This window comes from Sciurus vulgaris, assembly GCF_902686455.1.
Source record: "Sciurus vulgaris genome assembly, chromosome: 12".
Classification (NCBI taxonomy): Eukaryota; Metazoa; Chordata; class Mammalia; order Rodentia; family Sciuridae; genus Sciurus; species Sciurus vulgaris.
In genome coordinates this window covers 112,820,350-112,846,642 of record NC_136473.1, presented here as the reverse complement: position 1 = coordinate 112,846,642, position 26,293 = coordinate 112,820,350, and the positions used below count along the sequence as shown (strand labels likewise).

Below are 26,293 nucleotides of genomic sequence, written 5' to 3'. Positions count from 1 at the left end.
CAGCAGCACAACCCAGCCTGCTTGCAGTGGCATCTGAAGGGGGCATCCCTGTGGGTGCACCCTCTTGCTGGGGTCTGTCTCCAGGCTGAAGCTGTCAGAACTGAGTCATGTGGGCCCTGCCAGCATCTGAAGGTTTGCTGGTGGCTGACGGACAGGCTGCAGCATGTTGTCCAGAGGGCCAGCATCCCAGGGACTTGGAGACGGAGGGCAGGTGCTGCACTTCTCCCCGCGTCCTCTGGGCCACCACCCGCAGAGGCCAGTTGCAGGAGCTTGCTTGTTTTCTGCGTTTTCAGTTAGAAACATTCACTTAGGCACAGATGCAGTCCTTTTTACATTAATGTTACCCCTCTAGGAGAACGTTTTTCTCCCCAGGACTCCCTGGGGGATTGTGCCCCTTGAGATAGGATGTTATCTTTACCGAGAACAGTGAACTGGAACTGAGCTTGTTTTACGTCCGTGACGTGTCTTCTTGAGACTGGGAAAACATTTCAGTTCCATCAGTGGTGTCCTGGGGACCTAGTGCTCCTGCCATCCATCTTCTGTTGATTATTGTTAGAAGATGGCATCTACCAGAAAGGAAGTTAATGTCCCTGAGTAACCAAGGATATGCCTTATTTGGAATTTTTTGGTTACTACCTGAATTGGTCTGTTTTTTGTTGCTGTAACAAGATACCCGTGGTCTCCTGATTGTCACCCAGTGACAGGCGGGCTGGCGGGCCTACGAGCGTGAGAGGACTCGGCTGTGCGGGCCAGCTGCTCGTCCTACCCCTTGGTTCCTGCAAGCAGTCTGGAGTCTCAGGAAGACTTGCTAGAGGTCAAATCTCTTTATTATTATTATTTTGGTTAAACTTCTTTTTATCATTGTTTTTATCATCATCATCATCATTTTTTTGTGGTACTGGGGATTGAACCTGGGGTGCTCTGCCATTGAGCTGCATCCCCAACCTTTCTTATTTTGCTGAAGCTGGCCTTCAAAATTTTTTCTTATTAGTTGTTGATGAATCTTTATTTATTTATTTGTATGTGGTGCTGAGAATCGAACCCAGTACCTCACACATGCTAGGCAAACACTCTACCACTGAGCCACAGTCCCAGCCCTGGCCTTCAAATTTGAATCCTCCTGCCTCAGCCTCCTAAGTTCCTGGGGTTGCAGGTGTGTGCCACCATGCCCAGCTCTTGTCGTTTTTGGATACTAGCTCTTCTTTCTGCCCTTGGACTAATGTCGCCTACCAACAGGCGATCTTAAAGACTCCCACCAGATGTGGTTTGTGGGCCGGGAGCCTGGGGGACCTCAGCAGATGGGTGGGTCACAGGAAGGCTCCCAGTGGGACCGTGTTGGCTGTGGTGCAGAATAAGCCCAGCCTGAGAAAAGTCAGACCTGAAGGGTGAACTGTAGGAGGGAGAGCAGAGCTTCCTTCCAGGCGCCAAGGAGAAGACCAGGCTGGTTCCGGGGTTGGAATGTCCGCCGTGGTTTTCTTGGTACCCCTGACCCAGAGCGGGGATGCCAAGGGAAGAGGGGCAGTTGTGGTTTAACGGATCCCCAGTGTCTGCCACAGCCAGGCAGAGGAGGTCAGGTGGTGCAGAGCCTTGGTCTGGGAACTTGCCGGGGCTAAGACTGTGTCACACCTGGCTCAGAGGTGGTTGCGGACCTGGGCATGGGGGACCCAGAACCCAAGGAGGCTTGCTCTGGCTCTGCGGTTAACGGTGCAGTCCTGAAGGGTCCTGGCTGGGCTTGAGGCTGTGGGGTGGGCAGGCGGTGGGCTGTGGCCTGCAGGGAGACGCGGTGGGCTTTTCTCCTCAGGCAGCTATCGTGTGGACCCCAAATGGCAAGACCCTGCGGGGCAGAGACGCAGAGTCTGCTTGAAGTTTGCGTTCTTGCAGCATTGGCCCTGAGCTCCTCAGGAGGCGTGACCAGTCGTGGAGAGTGCTCAGTGAGGGTGTGGGATCTGCTGGGAACGGGAGGCCCGCAGCCCAGTGCCCTCTCGTTCCTGTCCCTTTCTATTCCTGCGCCGCTTTCTTTTTTTGGGGGGTGGGTACTGGGGGTTGAGCCCTGGGGCACTTTGCCACTGAGCTACACCCCAGCCCTTTTTATTATTTTTATTTTGGGACAAGGTCTTGCTAAGTTGCCCAGGCTGGCTTTGAACTTGAGATTCTCCTGCTTCAGCCTCCCAAGCGGCAGCTCCACAGTTTTAACCAAGCTTTGACTAAGTGCTGAGTAGCTGCTGGCAAGTCACAGGCCTCTAAGTGGCCACCACCGGCTAAGGTGGGCCTGGCCACCAACACCCAGTACCAGAGGTTGACCAGATCAACAGGCGAGACATTTTGGCTGGAGGGCATGGGATAGTGGGGAGACCCTGAGGCCACTGTGGGGCCCCGAGCAGGCACCTGTCCTGGGCAGAAGCTGAAGAGTCTCTAGTAGCCTTGAGGTGCCTTCTGGTCAGCGAGCCCTGTCATTGAGAAGGAAGCACCAGTCCTGTCTGCTGTGATCTGTCTTGTCACTGGAGCTGGCCTGGTGCACCTGGTGTCAGCGATGGTGCCCAGGCATGGGCAGTGAGAGGCAGGGGTGGGCGAGGCCCCTTGGTCAGGGCAGCTCTCTCCCTGAGGCTCGGCTTGTCTCCTCGCCTGCCCCCACGCACAGATCTTTGGCCTCTTTGTCTCAGCTTCTTTTCCAACTTTCAGAGTCTGATTCTGCATCCCTAGCCTTTCTGGAATCTGCGTGTGGTTCTTAGGGTGATCTCAGCCCAACCCGGATACCTGGTAGATCGGGCTTAGTTTGACTATTCCAGAAGGTCCCCTGAGAGAGATAGCATCCAAACCAAGCTGGCAAGGTTGCTCTTGCTGTTACTCCGTGTGCCCTCTCTCCCGTAGTTACCACACAGGGACCCTTTCAGGGTGGTCCTGAAGATGCAGGTTTAAAGTCCCTTGGCAACAGACTCACCTGTCCAGTTCCAGTAGACCACAGCCCCTTTTCCTCCCTCTCAGCATCTCGTGTTGTGCTGAGTTCTTGTTGCTGGACTCAGGACAGGCATGCTTCCACGTGGGTAGAGTGGATGGGTGTGTGGACACTGGGCTGGGAGATAGCTGGCCCTGGAAGTGATGGTCACTCGTCTCTCAGACATCAAAGAGTGGATGTCCTCTTGAGGCCTTTGTCCCAGGCTGTCCTCCAGTGCAGGCCTGGCTTTTCTTCTATTGCCCCTTTCGTTCCAGCTGGTCATGGGGAACAAGCTTTAAGACTGGAGTGGGGCTGGGTGGTGGCTCAGAGGTAGAGTGTTTGCCTTGCATGCGTAGGGTACTGGGTTCAATCCTGAGCTCCACATAAATAAAAATAGAGTTGGCAAAAGCATTTTGCACAGTGTTTGTTTTCCTGTCTTGCACTTACAAATAAGGTCTATGGGAGTAGCATGGAAAACGTTTGCTGTTTTTCCTTTTTTTAAAATTGCTTTTGTTTAAAATTTGATCACCTTAACTACTGTAAACAGCCTATTTTTGTGCTTAAGATACTGAATGGAAAACTCCATTGTGTGTTGCTGGACTGTTTTGGAAATATTTGGTCAAATGTGTGTTAATTTGGCTGTAATGGCATTTAAAGCAAACAAACAAAAAAAGCTGTGAAAATGGCCTTGGAGCATTTTCTTTAGTTACTTGAAGAGTTTCTAGTTTTTTTTAAATACAGTTTATGTTAGAATAATTTTTATTAATTTAGAGAAGACAATCAGTATCTGAGAAAACGGACTTTCTTTTGGATTTTCTTTTTGTGGTCATCGTGAGTGATTGCTTTTTCCTTTTCTTAGTTTCGCATTCTTCCTTTGTTCTAAAACTTAGACTGACATCTAGCTCTGACAGTCATAGTATGTTTTATTTTCCTGAGGGGGGCATAACTTATAATGCTGTTTAGTTTTGTACTATTGGTGTGTTGGTGAATTTTTAAACTGTGTGCTAACTGCAATAAATTATATGAACTGAAAAAAAATAGAGTAAAGATATTGTGTCCATCTACAACCCCACCCAAAAAAAACCAGACTGGAGTGGCTTTGAGGTCAGGCGAGGCTGGGGGACCCCTGGGGGTGAGGGATGCCTCCATCTGGGACCTAATTAGCGGTGGGGGCGAGGGATTCAGGTGCTGGGGAGCAAGTTAATACATGGCAGGTCATCTCGGTGATTTTTGGTGCCCACCTGTATTTGCAAAGTAAAATAAGAAAGATACGTTTCTGTTGTATTTCTGACCCTTCACTTGCCAGGCATGTTTGACTTTGTCTTCCTGAAACATAAAAATGCCAAATGTTTATCTTTTAGAAAGTAGGCCACGTGTCATGTCTGCCTCTTGAGTCCCTTGGTCCCCGTGCTTCTTCAGGCACGAGTGCAGAAAGGGTCTGTACCCTCCAGGGCCCAGGAGGGGGCTGGGCCTCCGGAGCTTGCCTTCCCCGTGGGCGCTCACCAGGGTTCCCGTTCTTCTCTGTCCCTCCTGCCCGGCGCTTGTTACCTTGAGACAGGCAGGGTTTAGGTACCGAGGACGGCCCGGAGCCCTTTCGTTTCCTCCACACCCTGGCCATGTCCCTCTCTCCTTGAGCGTCCACAGATGGGGAGGGACTGCCTTCCGGGGACTCGGGGCTCTCAGGTTGCCCCCCGGGAGCAGTCATGCCGGCTCCCCAATGTGAGGCTCTCCCCTTCAGGACTCCCTAAGTGGTTTTGGGTCCTTGGGCGCCGAGCTTGACCAGCCGTGCAGTCCGCAGCGCTTGCTTTAGGCGGGCCTGCCCTCCACCTTGGGGTTCTGGCTGCAGACGAATCCCCACAGAGGGTTCCTGAGGGAGGGCAGCAGCACGCAGGCCGGGCCGCCAGCATGTCTGCCCGCTGTGCTCTGTGCCCCCTCATGGGTTCCTTCCCTTGGAAGTGCAGCCAGCTGTGGGTAGAGCGACAGCAGGGAGAGGTGGACAGCAGGGAGAGGTGGACGGTGGTGCCTGGTCCTTGGATATTGGTCGGCCTCCTTCCTGGGTATCCAGCTGGGTCTGCTTGTCTGCTTCCCCAGCCAGGATCACCAGAGGCTATTAGGAAGCCACACCCCCTCAGCCCACCTGCCTGAGTCAGCTGAACCTTGCTAACTTAAACGCATCCTTATTAGATCTTCCTCAATCCGCCACCCCCAGGGCCAAGGACGGAACTCAGGACCTTGGTGTGCTAGGCAAGCACTCTGCCACCGAGCGAAGTCTCCAGCCCTGGGTTAGGTCTGCCGACGCTGATGTTCCAAAGCTGCTTTCCCCGTCAGACCGTCGCTGGACCATCAGTGTGGCCTTTCGACCTTCACTCTGGCCCCGAGCCTCTTTCCTTTCCACTCTGCTTTTCCCGCAGATGTGTCAAGCTTTCTGAATTAATTCTACAAACACCTATTCCTCCTTCCTGTCTGAATCTTGTTCCTTTATGTTGCTGCAAAGATGTACCAAAATAAGGGGTTCGTCTGTCATGGTGGGTCCCCCTCCTCTGTCCTGCTGAGACAGCTGCATGTGCACACACCTCGGCAGACTCAGGTCGCGCATGGCAGGGTGCAGGCCTTACCTGCACAAGGGTCCTGATTTGCTTGCCAGCTCCTTGGTCGCGCCTAAACCGCATGCCTCTGACCTGCCTGCTCAGGGTTTCCATGGGCAGCATAGCACGTGGGCAGCATAGCGCGTGCTGTGGGAGCCACGTCTAGGGCATCTGCTGGAAGCTGCTGGCCCTGAGGCTGGTGTGCAGAGGCGGGGCCACCGGGCGGGAAGGTGGAATTCCAGAAGTGCTGAGTTGTGGGTGGGCACTGAGATGATCACTGCCAGCCAGGTTGGGTGGAGGCTCAGGGTCTGTTTCTTTATCCTGGTGAGCGTGGGGCACAGAGTAGAGAGAAAAATGTTATGAATTTACTCTCCTCTCTGTGCTGTGCACCCTAGTGAAGTGGACTGGCCTTCTTAGTGTTTTTTCTTGGCCCTGGGGATTGAACTCAGGGACACTCAACCACTGAGCCACATCCCCAGTCCCGTTTTGTGTTTTATTTAGAGACAGGTTCTCACTGAGTTGCTTAACGCCTCACTGTTGCTGAGGCTGGCTGTGAATTCGAGGTCCTCCTGTCCCAGCCTCCTGAACTGAGACATAGGTGGGGATTATAGGCGTGCCCCACCACGCCCAACTAAACCTTTATAGTTTGCCATCTCTGTTCAATGCAAGGGTCTGTCCTGTCTGTGGCACCCAGGTGTTATGAGAATACATTGTGAAAACAAATGTGAAATATTTTTAAGCCATAAAGAACACTTCAGGATAAAGTGAAATGTCTTGTTGTGTAGAGGGTATTCAGTGTTGTATTTTAAGATATTCACCGTGTAGTGCACGAATGTTAACCATGGACGGACGCTCAAGTCCCTTAATGGCACAGTATGTGCGCGTAACTTATGCACAGGCTGCTGCACATTCTACATCAGGTGTGCCTGGCGTATGTGCCTGACGCAGTGTAAGTGGCTGTTACCCTGTTCAGGGAGTAACTGGACAGGGTTAGTCTGTTGTGCATGCTCATCAGGTACGCAAGAGTTCCCCACATATTTTCAATTTGCAGGGGTTGAACTGGCAGCTGTGCATCTTGTGGGTGGATGTGGAACCTGTTGACGACGTGACTCGACTCAGTTTGGTGCCTGGGCTTGGAACCCAGGGCCACACACATGCTACGCATGTGGTCTCCCACTGAGTTGCACCCTCTGCCTCTGCAGATAGTACTTTGGATCTGTGGTTGGTTGCCCTGGCAGATGTGGAGGGCTGACATGTTACATGCTACTTAAGGTAGATGTCCACACCTGTAACAGGTGATAAAACTGGCTCAGGGGTAGGTGCCTTCCCCACGCTCCCAGGCTGGCCTGAAGTCCTTTTGAGTCCTGGTTTCTGTGAAGCTGACAGGGGTCCTTGAGCAGTTGGTAACTTTTGGTACTGGTTTCCATCTGTGCATGGATGTGTTCCGCAAACATTGTGTCAGCTGTATTCCAGTGTTAGGTGAGCTTCGTTTGCTTTTTCCTCCGAGTAGCATTATTTTGGGGTGTTAGAGAGTGAACCCTGGGCCTCTCACATCCTAGGCGAGTGCTTTCCCACTGAGCTGCACCCCAGCCCTGTAGTGATTTGTAATGAACTTCACAGGCTTCGAGCTTTTAAAGCATCTTCCTATTTTCAAATCTGCACCCTTGGTTTTCAGTCTTGATTCTTGTTTGGCAGGCCTGCATCTCGATCCTGCCATTGGCCAGAGGAGAGACTCCTGGGACCAGAGCTTAGGATGATTTCAGCCAGTGGCCCCAGGGTCGTCACCCTAGGTGGCATCAGATTGCTTGCCAGTGGTTTGCCAGGCGACTTGACTGGCCTTCCGAACTCTTGAGCCCGGGGCTTACCTAGTGGGAGTGGAGAGCTTCAGCGGATGACTGATCAGGACGCACTTCCAGAGTGAGTGTCAGGCCTTTGGCAGCTGCAGGTGACAACTGGAACATGTTTCCAGAGTCTGAGAGTGTTGGGTGTGTGGTGCTGGGACGGAACGCAGGGCGTTGCTCACCATGCTGGGCAAGTGCTCTGCCACTGTTTCTGGTCCCTGTGGAGCAGAGAAGCGCAGCCTGGCGGCCTCGGGGTGGATTCCTGCAGGGGTGGGAGGGGCCAAAGAGCAGGAGTGGCTGCTCCTGCCCTGCTTCCCTGCCGGTGGAGTCACCACCGAGTGGGGGTGGCGCATTGTCTTCTGAATGCCGCCTCTGCCAGCCACCTGGAGCCCAGGGAGGCCCTGGCAGCCTCCAGCGGGACCGCCTGAGCCCTGCGTGCATTTGTCAGCACCGAGTGCCTGCTGTATGCCCACCACCGAGGGCCTCTGACATGGGGCGCACCTGGCAGGAGGCAGGGCGCCCTGGGGAGAGGGAAGGTGAGGGCCTGAGCCGCAGGGGAGTGGGAGCAGAGTGCAGGGTGGAGCGCTTCCTCCTCAGGCCACCAGTGTCGCCCAGCTGAGGAGGTCAGCAGCTCCCGGGAGGGAGAGGGGCCCGTCTGCTGCAGGGGACTGAGGCGTGCGATGTCTCCAGATCCGGGGATCAGCTTTGAGACCCGTGAGATGCTTGTATTTCTGGAGCGTTCCAGCCACTGTGCAAGGTGGTCAGAGGTTGGAACGTCTGTGTCCTCTATCCTGAGGGGAGGTGCACCGGTCCTTTACCATGGGGAGAAAGTGGAGGCTGCCCAGCAGCTGGATCCGGGAGCAGCCGTGGTCTCCCAGCTCTCCTCCTGCCCTGGCCTCCCCCTCCTGCGTGTCCAGCAGAGGGGCCGAGGTGCCTGATCCGCCCTCATGCAGCCTTGCCTAAATTCACTGTTTGCTGCCGAGTGACAACTGAGCAGCCAGCTGCTCTGCGCCCTGGGAACTTGTCCCTAGAGAGTGGCCATGTCCAGGAAGGTCATGCCAGGCTTTGCCACAGAAGTGTCTGGACTCGTCACAGGCTGAGCTGAGTGAGCAGCTGCCGCTTCCTGCCCCTCCTTACACCTGCAGTGACTCCACGCCTGGCGCTCAGGCCGTGCCCCAGCCCCGGGGCGGTCACCTAGAGGAGCAGAGTCTGCTCTGGGCAGGGGCTCTCCTTCCCTGCCAGAAGCTGCTTGCTGTGGTGTGGGCTGGCGGCGACCCTTCTTGCAGGGACAGACCAGTTGCTGACGAGGCAGGTGACGGGGGCCAGGCGCTCGGGCTGTGTGCACTGCGTGACGGTGCCGTGGAGCTGGCACTGTGGTGTTTGTCACTAGGGAGCTGCCTGGTGAGCAGCCGGTGTTGGGCTGGGCGGCTCCTGAGTCAGATTCTCCAGGTTGGCGTCTGCCCTGCGTGTCCTGCTTTTATTGCTACAGTGTGTTTAATAACTATTTTGAAGAATAAAAAAGATAAAGTTCAGAGCCGCACGCACATCATGGCACAGGGAGGAGGACTGTAGTGAACACGTGTAAAGGCCACATGCCACCCGGCTGGAACTTCCTGGGATGCGTGTTCCAGTGAATGCGAGGAGGCTGCTGGCAGTCTGCTGGCGGGACGACACCGTTGCTGCCCTGACTTTCCTGATGTCTAGAGGAGCCACCTAGTAGGAGCCACGGCCTCCCTCCTGCTGGAGTCTGCCGCCGCCTGAGCCACGTTCAGTCGCCTGGTGCTCCTCTCTGCAGTCTCTTGGTCCCTTCTTGGTCCTGTGCTGTCCTGCTCATTCCTGCCCTTGGTCCCAGATCCCAGAACCTTCTCCTGCTTTGGGACCTGAGAACACCCTGTCACAGGATTGGTCTCCTGAGCTCAGGTCTGGCAGGACGCGCCCGCCTCCTCCTCTGGGCCCTTGGTGGCTCCTTGGTTCTTCGCAGCAGCTCGGGGTGTGCAGCTCAGTGCCCCTTGTGTTTCACTGCAGCCCAGGCACCGGTCTGGGAGTGCCTGTCCGCTGTGCTGCAGGGCAGCCTCTGGTGCTCAGCCTAGGCCCACTGCCTGCTGGGGGCTGTCGACCCCCTGTCTCCACCTTCATGGCTGCGCTTACCCCTCTCCCTATGCCTCTCCCTGTCTCAAGACCACACTCCGCTGCTTCTGAGCGGCCTTGCCACTGTGGTTAGAAGGGGAGGGGACCGTGGTTGTTGGCCTCCATATTACCTCCTTTCATGCAGAGTGGATTCTTCATCTCAGACCGCATCTGTTCACTGTTCTTTACTCACTTGTTGTCAATTAGCATCTTTGGAACCGAGAGGCAGTAGGGGACCAAGTCTGCATGGTCAACCTAAAAGACTTGATCCTTTACCAGGAACTTGTAGGTGCTTGAAACTGCTCTTTGTTGAAAAAAAGAAAATAAAGCAACTCTAAGTCTCTCTGGGCTGCTGTAACAAAACACCTGAGACTGGCAGTTAGTAAACAGTAGAACTTACTGGCTGGAGGTCCACAGGAAGGCCACAGCAGTCATGGTGTCAGGCTTTGCGAAAGGTGCTTGTTGTGCGACCACACGTGGCTTCAACCCCCACCCCAAGGGCACCAGTCCCGCTCATGAGGGCAGAGCCCTTGTGATCTGACCCCGCACCCCAGCCCTATCTTCATACCACTGCCTGTGGATCAAGTTTCCGCGTGCCGGTTCTGGGGAGCACCAACTGCAGACTGTAGCGACGCCTTGCCAGCTATCACCCGTCAGCCGCCAACGCCGTCTGCCTCTGGAGTGTTTCTCAGTGCCTGTCAGATGGGGCTGCTGCCTGGCTGAGGCTCAGGGACGGGGAGCCACCTGAGCCCAGAAACCACATCTAGACTCAACAGCTTGTGTGGCCCAGCTTGCGCCTCTTCCCTAACCGTGCTGCTTCCCGCAAAATAATGCCAGCTTCGTGGCCCCAGTGTTGCCATTCTTCCGTGATTTTCAGGAGTTGCTGGGCAGTACTTGACAGAGCGGCTCTGAGAGAGGCCCGTGTCATTTCTGTTCTTTCATGAGTCTCCTCGTAGGTTCTTGCCTTCATGGACATAAAATTCTGGGTCCTTCTGTCCCCCGGTGGGAACCATGCTCGGCACCTGCCTGGAAACATCCACATCGCCTGGTTTGGCTCCCGACTGTGCTCACGTGTGGTCTCACCTGTTCTCCAGCCCTTGGTCTCAGTGGTAGGAGGCCCTGAGTCCCCTGCTGCGCTGGGTGTGTCCTCAAGCTGCTTTGCAGCCGAGGAGTCTCAGAGCTGCTCTCGCCAGAAGGTAGGACCAGGACAGTGCTGCGGCAGAAAGCACACCAGGCACCTGGGGCACAGAGGCTGGAGGCGCCAAACGCCATCTGCCTGACATAGATGGGCCCGTTGAGCACAACACTGGGGACAACTTAATCCTAGACATTAGCTTCCCTAGCTTCCCGAGAGCCGCCGAGTGGGCCTGCTCAGCCACCCAACCTTGGCAGCACACCTGAACCCTGCTTCCTCCTGTGCCCAGCCTAGAGGGAGGCTCTCACCAAGCCATGGGTCTCCTTCTACTTCCCTCTTGGTGGCTTTTGAAGCCTGTGAAGCTTATTAGATTTGGATGTGAAATTTAAGAACGAATGGAAGGACTTTCCTGAACACAACACAAAACGTTATCTAAAGCAGGGATTCTGATAGGCACTCAGCTGCGTAGAGGTGGGTCCACTGCCTAGCCTCAGATGCCAGCTGGCTGGAGACCCAGGAAGTATGTCGTCATGGTCCTGGGATCTGAGCCACAGGTCTGTTGCCACGTCCAGCCAGAGGGCACTGTCTGCCCAGCTCTGGGGGCCCAGATCTGCCCTAAGAGGGATTTGGGCCCTGGGGGGTCGCCTAGGGGACACACTAGAGGGCTGGGTGGCAGGTGGAGGGGTGCTGCGGGCAGCTGGTGTTGGAGAAGCCCTGTCGCCCCTCAGCTGTGGGAGCATGCAGCTGAGACTGGGGAGCACAGCAGTCTCCACGTGCCTGCGCTGCCGCGGTTCTGGGCGTCCACCGGTGTCCTCTGTCTCCTGAGACACCTTCAGTGTTTCACCAGCATGTGTGTCAAGCTGGCACTGGAAGCTGGTGTCAGAAGCCAGCTGCGGCTGTGCCGTCTCTCCACGGTGGCGCGCTTGCCTGGCATGTGTCAGGTCCTGGGTTGCTTGCCTAGCACAGCACGAAGGTTAAGCTGGGACCCGGTCTCTCTCACTGGTGGGGAAATGTGTTCCCTGTTCAGCCCAGTGAGTGACCTCTCAGTGGCCATAGGTCTGTAAGCCGGGGACTGCCTACAGGGTTGTTTTGTCAAGATGGAAACGTCCTCAAGCCAAGGGCCTGTGGAGGAGGGAGCAGTGCCGCTTTCGGAACCGATGCTGGATGCACGTGGAAGAGTCTGCGTGTCCTTGTGCAGCCGAGCCCCAGCAGGGTTCTGTCAGTGCTGAGTGTTGGCAATGGAGCCATAAGATCATCGGGGTCCTGACAGCGGCTGTGCAGACTAGCTTAGTGTGTGGCAGAGAGCATTCAAAGTGTGTGACACTACCAGGGGGTGTGAGAAGTGTGGCGGCCCTTACACGTTTCATTCAGTCACTGCGGTCTGGTCCTGTCTGTTCTCAACACCCAGGTGACCTCACATGCCAGGGTCCTGGATCTGCCCGTCTCCGTGGGCCTTCCTTGGGTTTTGTGGTGGCCATGCCCCCGAGGGTAGTAAACGAGGATGGTTTTCCCCACGTTTTCTTGTTGGCGCATCATGGCTGTGCATGAAGATGGGACTCGTCACGTATCTGCACATGCACACAGTAGGACAGTGTGACCTTGACCAGCGTCACTCCCCAGCACTTCCCTGAGGATGGATGTCTTGAAGTGACATTTCAGAAACAGATGTTTTCTTTCTACAGGTGTCAGTATCTTGTGTGTGGGGTGAAGGGTTGGACTGCTTTGAGCCTTACTTAGTACATAAAAAATTACGATAAAGGAAGAAAATGATCTGCACCTCCATCTCCCAGGCGTGACTGTTACACTATAAAATTCGGTGCTAAGCTTTTTTATATACACACATCTATGGAACTTGGAGATCTTACAATCGGCCATTCCTTGGGGTCTGGGAAAATGATTCCAGGAACTCCCCTGCTCCCCAAGTCTGAGAACGCTCAAAATCCTTTTTAAAATGGCTTAGTATTTGCATATCATCCATGCTGTCTTCCTGGATACTTGAATCACACTTCGAGTACTTGTCTAAAAGATGTAATGCTGTGTTAATAGTTTTTACTACTGTATTGTTTAGGAAGGTACATATGTTTAGTATAGGTGCATTATGTTTTTGCTGAATATAGTCAGGTTTTCATTGCTGTGACAAAAGGATCCGACAAGAACAACTGAGAGGAGGAAAGGTTTATTTTGGCTCATGGTTTCAGAGGTTCAGTTCATGGATGGCCAAGTCCCTAGCTCTCAGCCCCAGGGGAGCAGAACGTCATGGCAGGAGGGTGTGGAGAAGGAGAGCAGCTCAGGACGTGGCAACCAGGAAGCAGAGAGCACTCTGCCCACCAGGGACAAAACAGACGCCAAAGGCACCCCCCACCTCCGCCTGTGACCCACCTCCCTGGCTACATTCCTCCTGCCTGCAGTTACCACCCAGTTAATCTGTGTCAGGGGATCAGTCCACTGATGGAGGTCGCAGCTCTTGTGACCTCATTATCTCACCTGAACATTGTTGGGCTGTCTCACACTTGAGTTTTTGGGGGGCCCTCATATCTTTTTTATTTTACATTTTGATTCATTGTACACAAATGGGGTACGACTTTTCGTTTCTATGGTTGTACACGATGTAGATTCACAACATTTATGTTATCATACATGTACTTAGGGTAACGATGTCTGTCTCGATTTCTTCCCCCACCCCCTCCTGCACCATTTTCCTCTGCACCGTCCTCATTCTTCTCTTCACCCCGCTACCCCCACCTTGTTATGTATCGTCATCCACTTATCAGAGAAAACATTTGGCCTTTGGTGTTTTGGGCTTGGCCTATTTCACTTAGCATGATATTTTCCAACTTCATCCATTTACCAGCACATGCCATAATATTATTCTTCTTTATGGTTGAGTAATATTCCCTTGTGAATATGTACACCGCAGTTTCTTTATCCATTCGCCAACTGAAGGGCATCTCGGTTGGTTCCACAATCTGGCTATTGTGACTTGACCCTCATATCTTGTCACCATAGCACTGAATGTTTTCAGTGTGTGGTTGACTTAGTCTGTGGACGTGGACCATGTCCACCCCACTGACTGCACTGTTGGGTGGTGTGTCCTGCCTGTTTGCACATTACCAGCTCTCCTCTGGAATGTGACTGTGGCAGCTGTGCACACTTCTTGTGTCTGTAGAGTACCAGGATGTAACGGTGCCTACCACTGGCGGCTGTGTAGGTTGGTACCCTTCTGTGCAGTGGTGGCCATGTTTGGCAATACGTGTTTTTGTTCCTAATTTCGTCCTTGGGACAGATTCTAGAGCTGGAGTCCGCTGGTCAGGGTGCACGTGTCCTGCGTGTGGTTGGGCTGTGGCAGAAGCCTTGCTGCTGGCAGCGCTGTGGCAGTTTCCCAGGTGCACCCAGCAGGGGAACGAGGGCGGCAGCAGAGCCGCAGCAGGTGCGCACCAGGGAGGCTGTCATCCCAGTCGCTTCTCTTGTCTAGCCTTTTTTTGGGGGTCATTGGTTTTCTTTCCATGCAGTCGTATTTTTATCATGGAAAAAGAGGGGTCTCCTGTGTTACTGCCTCTCCAACAGACTGTCCCTTCCCTTTGGTATAAAGCTCTTCAGGTAGTCACCATGACGAGGTGGTCAAGGGACCCGGGGTGAGCGTCGTTGTAATGCCTAGCCACACATCCAGGGCGTCGCCTGCGGCAGCACCGGGGGGTACGCAGACCGGGCATGCGGCAGCTGCGGGGAGCTCAGCTCAGGAGGCCTGGCTTCAGAGGCACCGGACAGGCATGGCGCCCACCCACTGAGGGGACGTGTGGCTCGCTCCTGGGCCAGGGCTTGCCTCCCAGGTCTGACCTGGGGCTGGGACCTCAGGAGGGCCTTGAGTGGAAGGCGGGCCGGGGCGAGGGGCGGGGCGAGGCGGAGCCCTGACAATGGATGCCACCCAGAGGCGGTGGGGCAGGGCGAGGGGCGGGGCGAGGGGGAGCCCTGCAAATGGGCGCCACCCAGAGGCGGTGGGGCGGGGCGAGGGGCGGGGCGAGGCGGAGCCCTGCCAAAGGCGGGGGCGGGGCGAGGAGGAGCCCTGCCAATGGGCGCCACCCAGAGGCGGTGGGGCGGGGCGAGGGGCTGGACGAGGCGGAGCCCTGCCAAAGACGGGGGGCGGGGTGAGGAGGAGCCCTGCCAATGGGCGCCACCCAGAGGCGGTGGGGCGGGGCGAGGGGCGGGACGAGGCGGAGCCCTGCCGACGGCGCCACTCAGAGAGGCTTCCCAGGAGGGCAAGTCAGCGGAGGCTGGAGAGGCGGAGCCCACGCCTGAGCTGCTGGAAGATGGATATGACTGTGCAGGGCATGGTGGGATCCGGCGCGCTGTCACTGACCACGCCGAGTCTGCGAGGAGAAAAGTGTGGGGAGCAGCCCGCCCTGTGCAGGGAGCTTCCAGGGAGTGTCTCCACTGTGAACCTGGAGCTCCTCTGGTGCTAGTGACTCTGCCTGAGGAGTGTCACTTGGGCTCAGCGTGCTCTTGTGGAGGGCTCGGTGCTGATGTGGCGCAGGCCTTGCTCTGAACGCACGGCGCAGCAGTGGGGAGAGCAGCAGGGTGGACAGATAGCTCCCTACAGGGTGGAGCCTTCGGCAGCTTTCGGGTGTGTGCGGCCGCCTCGGCCTCCGCTGCAGGGCTTCCTCGCCTTCCCCGGCCCGGCCACCCTGCTGTCCTTTGCCTTGGCACACCCGGCTGCTCTGGGGGGGCCATCCAGGGGGACCCTAGAGCGTGACCGGCTTGCTTTCCCCGAGTGCGGCTGTGTCAGTCTCTAGCTCTGGTGGCCGTGTTCCATTGTCCGCATGGAGAGCAGTTGTGCAGCCTTCATCTGCCACCGTGGGGCGGCTGGTCCGGGTGGCTTCTGCTCTCGCGCGAAGTGTGACGGGTGGTGGGCGTCCGGGTGCTCACGGTCAGTTCGTCCAGTCCCACGTCCGTAGCTGGCCCCTCGCGTCTCGCAGCAGACCCATCTGGCTCTGGAGGAGAGCCCTTGGCCACGCTGCTCTCGCAGAGGCGCACCCACCGCCGAGCTTACTACTCAGAGCTCAGACTTACTTTCTGTTGATTTTTCTTCTTCTTAATAATTACCCTCCTCTCGGGCTTGAAAGAGTGGTTGTGGTTTCCATTTGCATTCCTAGAATGGTGTCCATGTGGCATATCTTTTTTCCCTGTTAAGATCTGTGTGTTAGGGGCTGGGGAGGAAGCTTAGTCAGTAGAGTGCTTGCCTTGTAAGCACAAGGCCCTGGGTTCAATCCCCAGCACCCCCCCAAAAAACAAACAAACAAACAAAAAAACTGTGTGTTATTACTTGTTACAACAGAGTTCAGAACTGAGTTTGATTCACTCTACACTCATTTTCTCCGGTGACAAAGCTCATAGTATAGAGCAGGTTCCCTGAGTTCATCTGAGGTTTAGGGAGAAACGAGTGGACCCAGAACTGAACCAAAGAGAAACCCGAAGTGTGCTGCAGCCGAGCACGTCCACCCCTTGAGCCTCCAGTCTTACAAACACAAAAGCGAAGTAGCCACGGGAAGAACCAGAGCAGCCACCCAACCCACCCGGGAAGAGACCCGGAGGAGAGCTGGAGGAGAGCTGGGGGAGAGCTGGGAAGAGACCCTGGAGGAGAACGGAGACCTGAGACCTGGAGGGAACAGGGAGGGGATGGGGAGGAGACCCAGGGAGGAGACCCCGAGGAGACCTGGAAGTCTGTTTCGGGTCTGCAGGCCACATGCCTCTCTTGGAGACGCTCGATCCCTGCTGGTGTGTGAGCCCTGGGACTTCCTCATCCCCAGGCTGTGACCCCCTGGCACGGGAATGATGTTCCCATGCCAGTCTCCCTTTCTGCTCTGTTGATTTTGATGCAGTCTGGCTGCCCCGTGTGCCTGTGGTGTCGCCACGCTCTGCAGGTCTTTGTGTCAAGGTGACCTCCATGTGTGGGGTGCAGTGGGGGCAGCACGAGTCACTGTCTGCTGTTGAAAGGAGCTTCATCATGACGGGGACGATGATCCACCCCTCAGAGGCCCAGGGAGCTGGGCCTGGCGGGGGGCCTCTGCTGGAGAGGCGGCCCTCACTCCTGAGGCGTGTTCCTCACGGGTTTCTGCAGAGCTGGTCCAGGTGCAATGGGGAGCCTGGTGTCTTCAGCTCTGGGTGCTGTTTCTCCGGGCCTGTTTCTCCAGTGCAGGTTTCCTGGGTTGCGCGTGTGCAGATCAGGCCGTTTGGGGGCGACAGCGGGATCCCCCCTTTCAGAGAATGCCCACATTGGGGGGAAGAGCCCTGTGCTTCACAGGGGAGCCTTGGATCCTCAGGCCACAGGCCTGGCCCGCAGGTATGCGCCCAGCTGTGAGCAGTGGTCAGAGGCAGACCTGGTCAGAGGCAGACCTGGTCAGAGGTAGACCTGCGTCTTGAGAGACACAGCTGCTCTCTGCCAGACCTTGCGATCACGGGACATTCCTTCACCCCCTCTCCAGCCCTCGCTGCCGGCAGGTGCTTGCGCTCTGCCCTCTTGGGGGTCCGGCCCATCTTTTCTCTCAGGGAGCCACTGGGTTGGTGCCTTCTTGCGGTCCTCTGTGGTCAGTTTGAGGACTCAGGTGAGAGCCACTGGAGAGGAGAGCAGGCTTGGATGGGGAAGCCGGGGCATGAGGAGAGAGGTCTCAGGGTGAGGACGCTTTCCTAATACAGCACAGTAAACAAACTCTGGATGATCAGACATTAATTGCTATTAGATTTCATTACAAAATATTTCTTTAAAGTAAAAAGATAGTTGACCGAAAAAGAATTTATGACCCATGAAAGTTCCAAGCCGGCCTCAGCAACTTGGTGTGACCCTGTCTCCAGTAAACAAAACGGGCTGGGGATGTAGCTCAGTGGTGGAGCACCGTGTACTCCACCCCCAGGAACGTGTGATCCCCATGAGAAGCAGCCAGCTTTCTTGGTATGTGAAGAACTGTTGTAAATCAGCAATCAAGTCATCTAATAACAAGTGAATACAAGACCCCAGCAGACTAGTTTCACAAACAAACCTGTCAGGTCCATCAAAGATGTTGGACCTCATTTAAAGTAGGAAGGCAAATGGAGAAAACCAGGAAGTTAGATTTTGGGCTGGGGGTACCAGGGATTGAACTCGGGCGCACTTAGCCACTAAGCCACATCCCCAACCCTTTTTATATTTTATTTGAGACAGGGCCTCACTAAGTTGCTGAGGCTGGCTTTAAACTTTCAATCCTCCTGTCGCAGCCTCCTCTGAGTCTCTGGGATCACAAACTTGAACACCAGAACAACAACTTTTCTTTCTTTTGTGTGCGTGTGCGTGTGTGTGTGTGTGTGTCTGTATGTCTGTCTTGCTTTCACTCGCTCTTGCTCTCTCACTCCCTCCCTCCCTCCCCTCCCCTCCGGCTATTATGCAGCAGTTTTTATAATGAGAGAAAACAGCTGCCTCTCCCTGTTTGCTCAGAGCCTTGGTGTGGAAGTCCTTCCTGTTGAGTTCTCTGCTTGGTCATTGGGAGGATGGCCCTCTTCCCAGCCTCCTCTTTTCAACGCCCTTAATCTTTTCTACGAACAACCTGCTCTCCCTATTGCGGGTCTACCTGCAGTTCCTCATGATCTCAGTGTAGACCGAGCCACTCTTTTTTAGCCATTAACTACCCTAGCCTTCATCATTACCAGAACTACAGTGCTCTAATTTTAATTTTATGCATGAGTCATTTTCTGAGTCCACCACCTGCTTCTTATTTTTTTGTTACTGAGGATTGAACCCAGGGTGCCTAACCACTGAGCGGCATCCCCAACCCCAGCCCTTTTTATTTTTATTATTTTTTTTGTTTGGAGACAGGGTCTCCCTAAGTTGCTGAGGCTGGCTTTGAACTTGTGCTCCTCCTGCCTCAGCCTCCCGAGTTGCTGGGAGAACAGTGTGCTCTGCTGCGCCCACTCCACCTGCTTATTGAAGGACTGCCTTGTGATTTGAATGTGTACGGAGAGCCTTTGGCCTGAGACTTCCTTTCTTCCCATGTAAGTTGCAGAGTGGAGGTAGAAGCGGCAGTGCAGGGGCAGAGCTGGCTCTGTCCCTGCTTTCTCAGGTGGCTCTGGAGAGAGCTGAAGACAAGGTGTGGAAGCCTTTTCTTTCCCGGGCCTTAGTTTGTAACCGTGGTGCAGTTGTAGCTGGGTCCCGGTTTGGTGCTGTGATAACGCCTTGAACGGTGTTACAGACGTGAGTGAGGGACATCAGTGGGGCGCGTGGCGCAGTTCCCCGCTGAGCTGCAGAGGTGCAGTGCTGGGCCTGTGCGGAGTGGTCGTCGGTGTGCGTTCGAGAAGAGGGCGATTCCAGAGCCCGTTCTTCAGGCCGCAGCTTGGTGCGTGGCTTTCCGGAGCCCGTTGTGCAGGGACACAGGTGGGGATGCTGGCACGCGGAGGGCAGGTGCGGTGCAGTTGGGTCACGCCCAGTCTCGAGCACCCAGACCGGTGCTAGAGGGCCCCTCCGTTTCCGAGACCGTGGGGTGGGTGGTGGTCCTCCTCCATCAAGCTTTTTCAGACCCATCCTGCTGGAGGCGCCCTGAAGTGGTACTGTTTGCACATCTGCCCACAGTGATTGCTGTGGGCTTTGAAGACCCTGAAGCTCGCGCTGGGTCTGCCAGCAACTCCTGCCAACAAGGGACAGCAGATTGTCTGCTCAGCAGGTCTGTTTTGTGTGTGCAATAATTATTAACTGGAGTATTCTGTGAAGCAGACACGCCTGAGTTCCTGAGAGAAGAGTTTACTATCAGAGCAAACAAAAAGTTATGCAAGAAAAGATTATAGACTGTAATGACATGTCTTTATGGGCACGTATCCTCTGGGAGTGGAGAAAAACAGGAGGGTACTTAAATAGAAGAAAGTGCTCATATCTGTTGTGATTTTAGGAAAACAAAAAAACAAATCCAAATCTATTGGTGGCCCAATGACTGAGGAGGCTGAGGCAGGAGGATTGTAAGTTTGAGGCCAGCCTTGGCAATTTAGTGAGACCCCAATCAAATTAGCAAGAATCTGTCTCAAAATACAAATCAAAGAGATCTGGGGATGTGGCTCAGTGGTTAAGCACCTCCAGATTCAATCCTTGGTACCAAAAAAAAAAAAAAAAAAAAAAGCCAAATTGAATTCACCTCTTAAAATCTGGCCAGGGTATCAGTTTCCAAGGGCTGCTGGAACAAATTCCTCCAGGCTTGGTGGCCTGAAGCAACACAGTTGTCGCCTCAGTTGACAGGAGGACCCGCACCTGGAGGGACTGCTGGAGAGTGGCCAGACTTCTCTCCTGGCCGGGTGCTGCCTCTGCTGCAGACTCCAGTCCTGGCCTCGCCTCGGCGACTCTGCCTGTCTCTGCCTTCACCTTTCCAGTTTCCTAGTTCAGATCCACCTGGTCTCAAGACCAGTTCCTTGGTCACACCTGCGAGGACCTTCTCCCACGTTGTGTCATGTGCTGGGGTTCTGGGAACCAGGTGGGGCGTGGCACAGAGGTTCAGCCTGCGGGCTCCCACCCCAAATCCAGTCTGCCCCAGGGAAAGCACGGGCACGTCTCCATCAGCCACGCATTGGCAGTGCTTCATGAGGAAAAGGAATTTCGAAGGTGAGGGTGGTTTCTGGGATCACAAATATCGAGGAGCAAAGAGGGCCTTCTGGGTTTGAGGTGCTCGTAGCCTCTGCCACGCCCCCCTCTTCGCTGCGTGCACTGCACGAGCTTCAGGACGCGTCCCCTTGTCCCTCAACCTGCAGCCACCAGCTCGCTTCTGTTCCTGCGCTGGGTCACGCGTGGTGCTGCCACCCTTCTGACTCAGCCTGACCGGAGTTCCAGGCGGTCGCGTAGACCGGCAGGGTCCTTGCAGTCTGAGGGGGAGAAGGGCCTCTGGCGCCGGTTGCTACAGAGCTTCCTGACGCTCCTGCAGCCTCCTGCGCTTCCTCTGGACGAGGCCCGGGAGCCATGCTGCTCACGCGGCAGGTGGCTCTGAGGAGTGTGGAGGGCCCTGGGCGGTGTGAGGCCCGTCGGGCCCTGGTGGCCCGCGGCCGAGGAGCGGGTGCAGAGCCGGGAGGGCCTGCAGCTTCCCAGGTCCTCACAGGTGCTCACGACGTCCAAGGCACGGCTGCCTCCCTCTCTGTCGGTAGATTAGCCCTGGTGATTCGTGTGGCTTCCAAAGTGCTGAGTTCTCTGTCCTTCCCACAGTAACACGGTCTTCATAGCTTTGGGGGTTATTTTCTGTGGTTGCCCGTTGCCCACCACCCCTTGCCCGCCCTGTACTGGAGATGGAAGGCAGAAATGATGCACTGTTGAGCCACATCTCCTGCTCTGGGATTGACCTTGAACTTCTGATCCTCCTGCCTCAGCCCCGAGCGTCCTGAGGTTAGTGTGCCCCTGCGCTTGGTTTCTTCTTAACGTTTTGGGTCCTAGAGTTTGGTGCCCTGGATGTGTTGGTGAGTGATAGATATGGCAGAATCTAGCAGAAGACACAGCAGGGAGTTGAGGCTGCTGTGGAGGATTTGAGCCCCTCTCTTCAGAAGTCGTGAGGAGTAAGTAATAAATTGCGTCTCCCCTTTTATGGTACTGGGATTGAACCCAGGGTTGCTCTACCACTGGGCTGCACCACCAACCCTTTTTATTTATTTTGAGACAAGGTTTTGCTAAGTTGCTGAGGCTGGCCTTTAACTTGCCTCCTGCCTCAGCATCCCAAGTCACTGGGATTAAAGGCAAATACCACTATGCCCAGCTCTAAATTCAGTTTTCAAATTCAGTAAAGATGCCATCTACACAGAAGGTCGGGCAGTGGCTCTTGGGCACCTGGTTTGATCCCTTGCACCTCTGCTCCGTAGCTGGGCATGAGATGCGGATGCTGGGGGAGAAGGAAAGAGGAAATGGAAACCTTCTGATAACCGGGAGTCTGTTCCCGGGCTTCCCAGTCTGGATAGGGATCACTGGAGTGGCAGAGTCGGCCCGTCCAGCAGAGCACTCAGTGCCGTCCCCGCGTAGCGCCTGTCCTGTGTGGCCCTCAGCCCGCAAGCGCTGCAGGGTATCCTGAGGCATGCTGTGCTCTCCCCGCACCGTGCTCCGTGCTGCCTGGGGGGCCGAGGTCGGGCTCCATCTGTACTGCATTCCCAAAGGTGCCCCGGTCACCGCACAGTGGGCCGAGGTTTTCAGCACTGTCCCTCCATCTCTCCAGGCACGTGGGCCTCAGCGTGTCCCTAGCCACCATGTGGCACCAAGCAGTGCACTGTGGAGGAGCCGAGGGGCTCATCTCCTCTTCTAGTGAGTGTTTATCAGAAAGGCCGCCTTCTGAGACCCCGCCAGCGTCAGTAACAAGGCCCTGTGCCCTGGCCACTGTGGCCCTGGAAGGGAAGAGGTTCCATCGGCTCCTGGCAGTGGTCAAGGGTGCTTGTCCCACAGTCGGCCTGCCAGGGTGAAGGCTCTGTCAGCCGTTCTCCAAACCTGTGATCGTGGGCAGGTCACTTAGTCTGCCTCTCTGTGACTCGGTTTCCTAATGCACAAGGCGGGGATGCGGAGCCCGCGGCAGGGGTCGCCCTCCATCTCCGCAGGCTATGCGAGCCTGCTTTGGCCACCCTCGGGTTGAGAACGCGTCCTTAGCAGAGGCAGCTGCACCAAGTGTGTGCAGCCTTTCTCTGGGCTGCTCCCTGACTGCTGTTCACACCGCGCTGTGTGAGGTGGTCTCTGTCCTCCGAAGGTGAGTTTGATGTGGACGGGAGGATGCGTGTAGGTTGTATGCAGATGTAAAGGCTTGCGCGAGGCCTGGGGCTCCTGGAAGCCCCTTCAGATACTCAGGTGGCTGACGTCCGTAGGAGAGTCCTGGTGTGCCGCACGTCCTGAGAGGGCTCACGGGGCTCGCCACCCTCGGCTGGTTCTGGCCCGTCTCATCTCTAAGTGCTGGTGCCTCTGAAGGGTGCGGAGCCAGCCTTGGGATCTCATGAGCCCAGGAGGGTTTTAGGCCTCTTTCAGCCACAGAGCTCAATGAGTTGGTCAGTCACCAGAAAGTCCTGGGACTTAGGTGGGTGCCTGTGAGCGTCAGGATTTCTCTGCGACGTCCTCTCAGCTGGGCCTTCTTGGGATGGACTCCTCTATAGGACCTGTGGGCTTTTCATCCAGTGCTGTCCACGGTCTCCTGCACTCTCCTCCTTGTGCTGAAAGGGTGGAGGTTGTTCAACTCTGTTCTGACACCTGGGCAGATACCTTGAGGTTGGCAGGTGACCCGGAGGGTCCAGCTGGCTCAGGGAAGTCTCCTGCCTCACCTTCGGTGAGAATGCACGTGGGAATGAGTGGGCTGGTGAGTTCCTTGTGGCCAAGGAGGACCCCAGCTTTAGAGGGAAGTTCACACCGAGTATCAGTATTGGGAGGACTCCCTTTGCAAGTGACAGCCCTCCGTGAGTGGCCTGGACAGGATGGTCTGTTGCCTTCCGCGACAGGCCCTGGTTGAGCATGACTGCTCAGGAGCAGGCTTCCTTGCTCAGTTCCCGAGGCTGCAGCCAGGGTGAGGCGCTGACTCTGCTGTGGTGAGGCCGCACTCCGCTCCAGTGGCACCTGTTGCAGCGTCCTCTGGAGGCACAGTGCTGTGTGCTCCCGTGGCAGGAGGGGCAGGAGGGTGAAAGGGATGAATGCTGTGTCCACCTGTGCTGGAAAGCAGAGGATGAACCTCCAGTAGAGGATGAGCCTCCCCAGGGCCTCTCGCCCCTGAAAGGCCTCCTGCTAATCTTGGCTGGTGATCAGGCTTCAGTGTGAAGTCTGGCAACACAGTGAGACCTTAGCCCTGACCTGTCTTCCTCCTAGATCTGTGATCACCCCGGTCTCTGGCTCCTTCATTTAGCTGGTGCTTAAGCTCTGGCTATCACGTTCTCCCAGCAGAAGGAGGGTCAGTTAATGAGTTAAGGCTTCCCGGAAGCTGCCGTGTAAGACATCTGCTTATCTGCCTGACCAGAGCTTGCCCTGGCCGCCGGGAGCTGAGGGAGCTGGGAGGCTGACTCGGGAGTGGGACCTGGCGCACGGCCGGCCACCTCTGCCGAGCAGCTTGTACTCGAGTGGACTCCCTGGAGCCCAAGTCAAGGCTGATGGCCGGGAACAGGCAGCACAAACGGCGTTGACACTCTGGGCGTTTTCGTCCTCTTTTTCACTGCTGTGACCTGAAGACTGACGAGAACGATTTCAAGGAGGGAAAGTTTATTGGGGGCTCGTGGCTTCAGAGGCCCAGGTCCACAGACAGCAGGCTCTGTGGCCTGGTCCTGAAGGGCAGCCACACGTCATGGGAGGGCGTGGCGGGGGCGCCTGGCCCAGGCATGACTGAGCCGCCTGCCCCAAAGGCATGCCCTGCTCGTGCTTGTCACTGGTGATGAGTCTCAGCGTGAGGTTCGGCGACACCGTGAGACCCTAGCCCTAGTTGGTCAGCTCCCTCGTCCTGGAATGGAGTGAAATGAAATAATGTCTCCCACTGCCACGCAGGTCACTCTCCCAGTCCTCAGAGTTCCGTCTCCTTCCCAAGATCCCGTGTCGACCTCTCCTTGACTTTGGATCCAGAGCCAACCCCCAGCCCCAGCAGACCTGCCTGCCCCTCTCAGTGCCAGACTGGCAAGGGCAGGATCATCGCAGATACACTGCAAAGCCAGGCTGCGTCAGGCCCCCAGAGCAGCGTCAGCCTGGCTGGGAGGGGCCCTGGCCCTCAGGCTGGCAGCCTGGCACGTCACCCGGCCTCCCCTTGCCCTGGTGTTCGTCCACAGAGTTGGCGTACCAGTTGTTCCCCCACGTGGGGCTGATGGCTAAGTGAGGTCACTGAGCCCACTGTCAGCTTTGGCTCTGATAATAATTATTTTTAATTGTGGCAAAATACACATAATGTAAAGTTTTCCCTAACTTTTTTTTTTTTTTGCGGTACTGAGATTGAACTTGGGACACTACTAAGTGAGCTACATCCCCAGCCCCTTTTTAGTTTTTATTTTAACACAGGGTCTCCCTAAGTTGCTGAGTGGCTGGCCTTGTACTTGCGGTCCTCCTGCCTTAGCCTCCCTAGTCACTGGGATTGTGGTGTGGCCACCGCGCCTGGCTCATCTTGATCACTTCAAGGTGTGAATTTAGTGGTGTTAAGCACATTACCCTTGTAACTAGTCTCTGGGCCTCGTCTTGTGAATGGACACCAGCCAGCAGACACCTCCGAAACTGGCCTCACTCTCTCTCTCTGATTTTGGCTGCTCTAGCCACCACCAAAGTGGAGCCCTGCAGCACTGGACTGTGACTGTGGTGCTTTCAAGCCCTAGCCCACTGTGGAGGTCGCATCTGCTCCTGCTTTCAGCTGCTCAAGGCCTGTGGTTGCCTGCCTGCTCAGACCCTCGTCATTAAGTGACTCTTTTTCTTTTTTTTTTTTTTTTTTTTTTTTTTTGTACCGATGGATTGAGCCCAGGGGTGCTTAACCACTGAGTCGCCTCCTCAGCCCTTCTTATTTATTTTAGGACAGGGTCTCACTAAGTTGCTTTTAGAGCCTTGTTATGTTGTTGAGGCTGGCCTTGAACTTGCCGTCCTCCTGCCTCTGCCTCCTGAGTGGCTGGGGTTACAGGTATGCACCAAAGCCCTGTTTCCATTTGAAGGGAGGGGGTATCAGGATTAGGGGAAAGGGATCTGAAGTGAAGGAGATAGCCAGGTGGGCATTAGGTAAAGACAGAGTCGCTGTTACGTCTGCTCGTTAGCCCAGGCTTAAAGCACAGGCCCCAGGTCATGCCTGGGCTAAGGAAACTGATCTGCAAATTGGGTGGGACAGCTCTTCTTCCTGGTGTTTGGTGGTGGGGTCACTGTTCATATCAGCATCTAATGTGTTTCCACGACAGGCAGAACGTGCCGTGACTTGAATGACCACTTCATAACTGGCACCCTGAATCGCTCCATTTTTGTTCTCCAGGCTTCTAGGTGCCCCCGTTTTTTTCTTTACGTTGGTGGTTGTAGTCATACCCAGTGGTTGGATTTGTTGTTTCATGTGCGGTCATATACACGATGCAACACTATTATTTGGCTGATGCATTCCTCAGCACTTTCCCTTTCTCTCTTTCCTCCTCCCCTGGTCCCTTTACTTACTCTGCTGTGTCCCTTTGATTTTCATGAGGGACAACCCGACCCCCGGCCCACGTTCTCTTAGATGCTCCATTAGTAGAGACTACAGGTGTATAATACTATTCTCTTGCAACCTTGGGATGTAAGAAACACGTGCCAGTTAGGAAAAGGGAACCATTGACCTACAGATGTTTAAAAACGTGGTTTATTCTTGCTTTTAGATGAAAGTCACCTGCAAGTTTTACCTTCTGTGATTTTGGTGGCGGGGAGCAGATCTGCAGTTTCAAAGCCAAAAGTAGTTTAAAATGCTCATCTGTGTTAAAATGCAAAAGTGTCACTCAAGCAAAGGAAATCACTCTCAATGATTAACAAATGGGACCAGATATTACTGTTCCTCCAAGATTCTTCTGTGGTTTGTACAACAGGGCACATTGCACAAGACAGTTGTATTTGCATAGGCTAGTGTAACAGGAGTGGCCTGTGGTTATGCCTGTACACTCTTGTAAGAATTGTAACTTGAAAAAATGCCTCTAAGGTTGAATCCCAAATACCTCTAACTCTGCGTTCCATCCGTTGTAATTAGGTCAACCAGTTCTGTAGGGAGCCTTGCATTAT

The 26,293-nt window shown here is 55.1% G+C and overlaps 1 protein-coding gene across 1 annotated transcript in view; it reads left to right on the top strand.

Annotated features, from left to right (window-relative positions):
• The window catches only part of UCK2 (uridine-cytidine kinase 2), a 55,961-nt gene that overhangs the window by 14,733 nt on the left and 14,935 nt on the right, over positions 1-26,293 (top strand). The window lies entirely within an intron of this gene.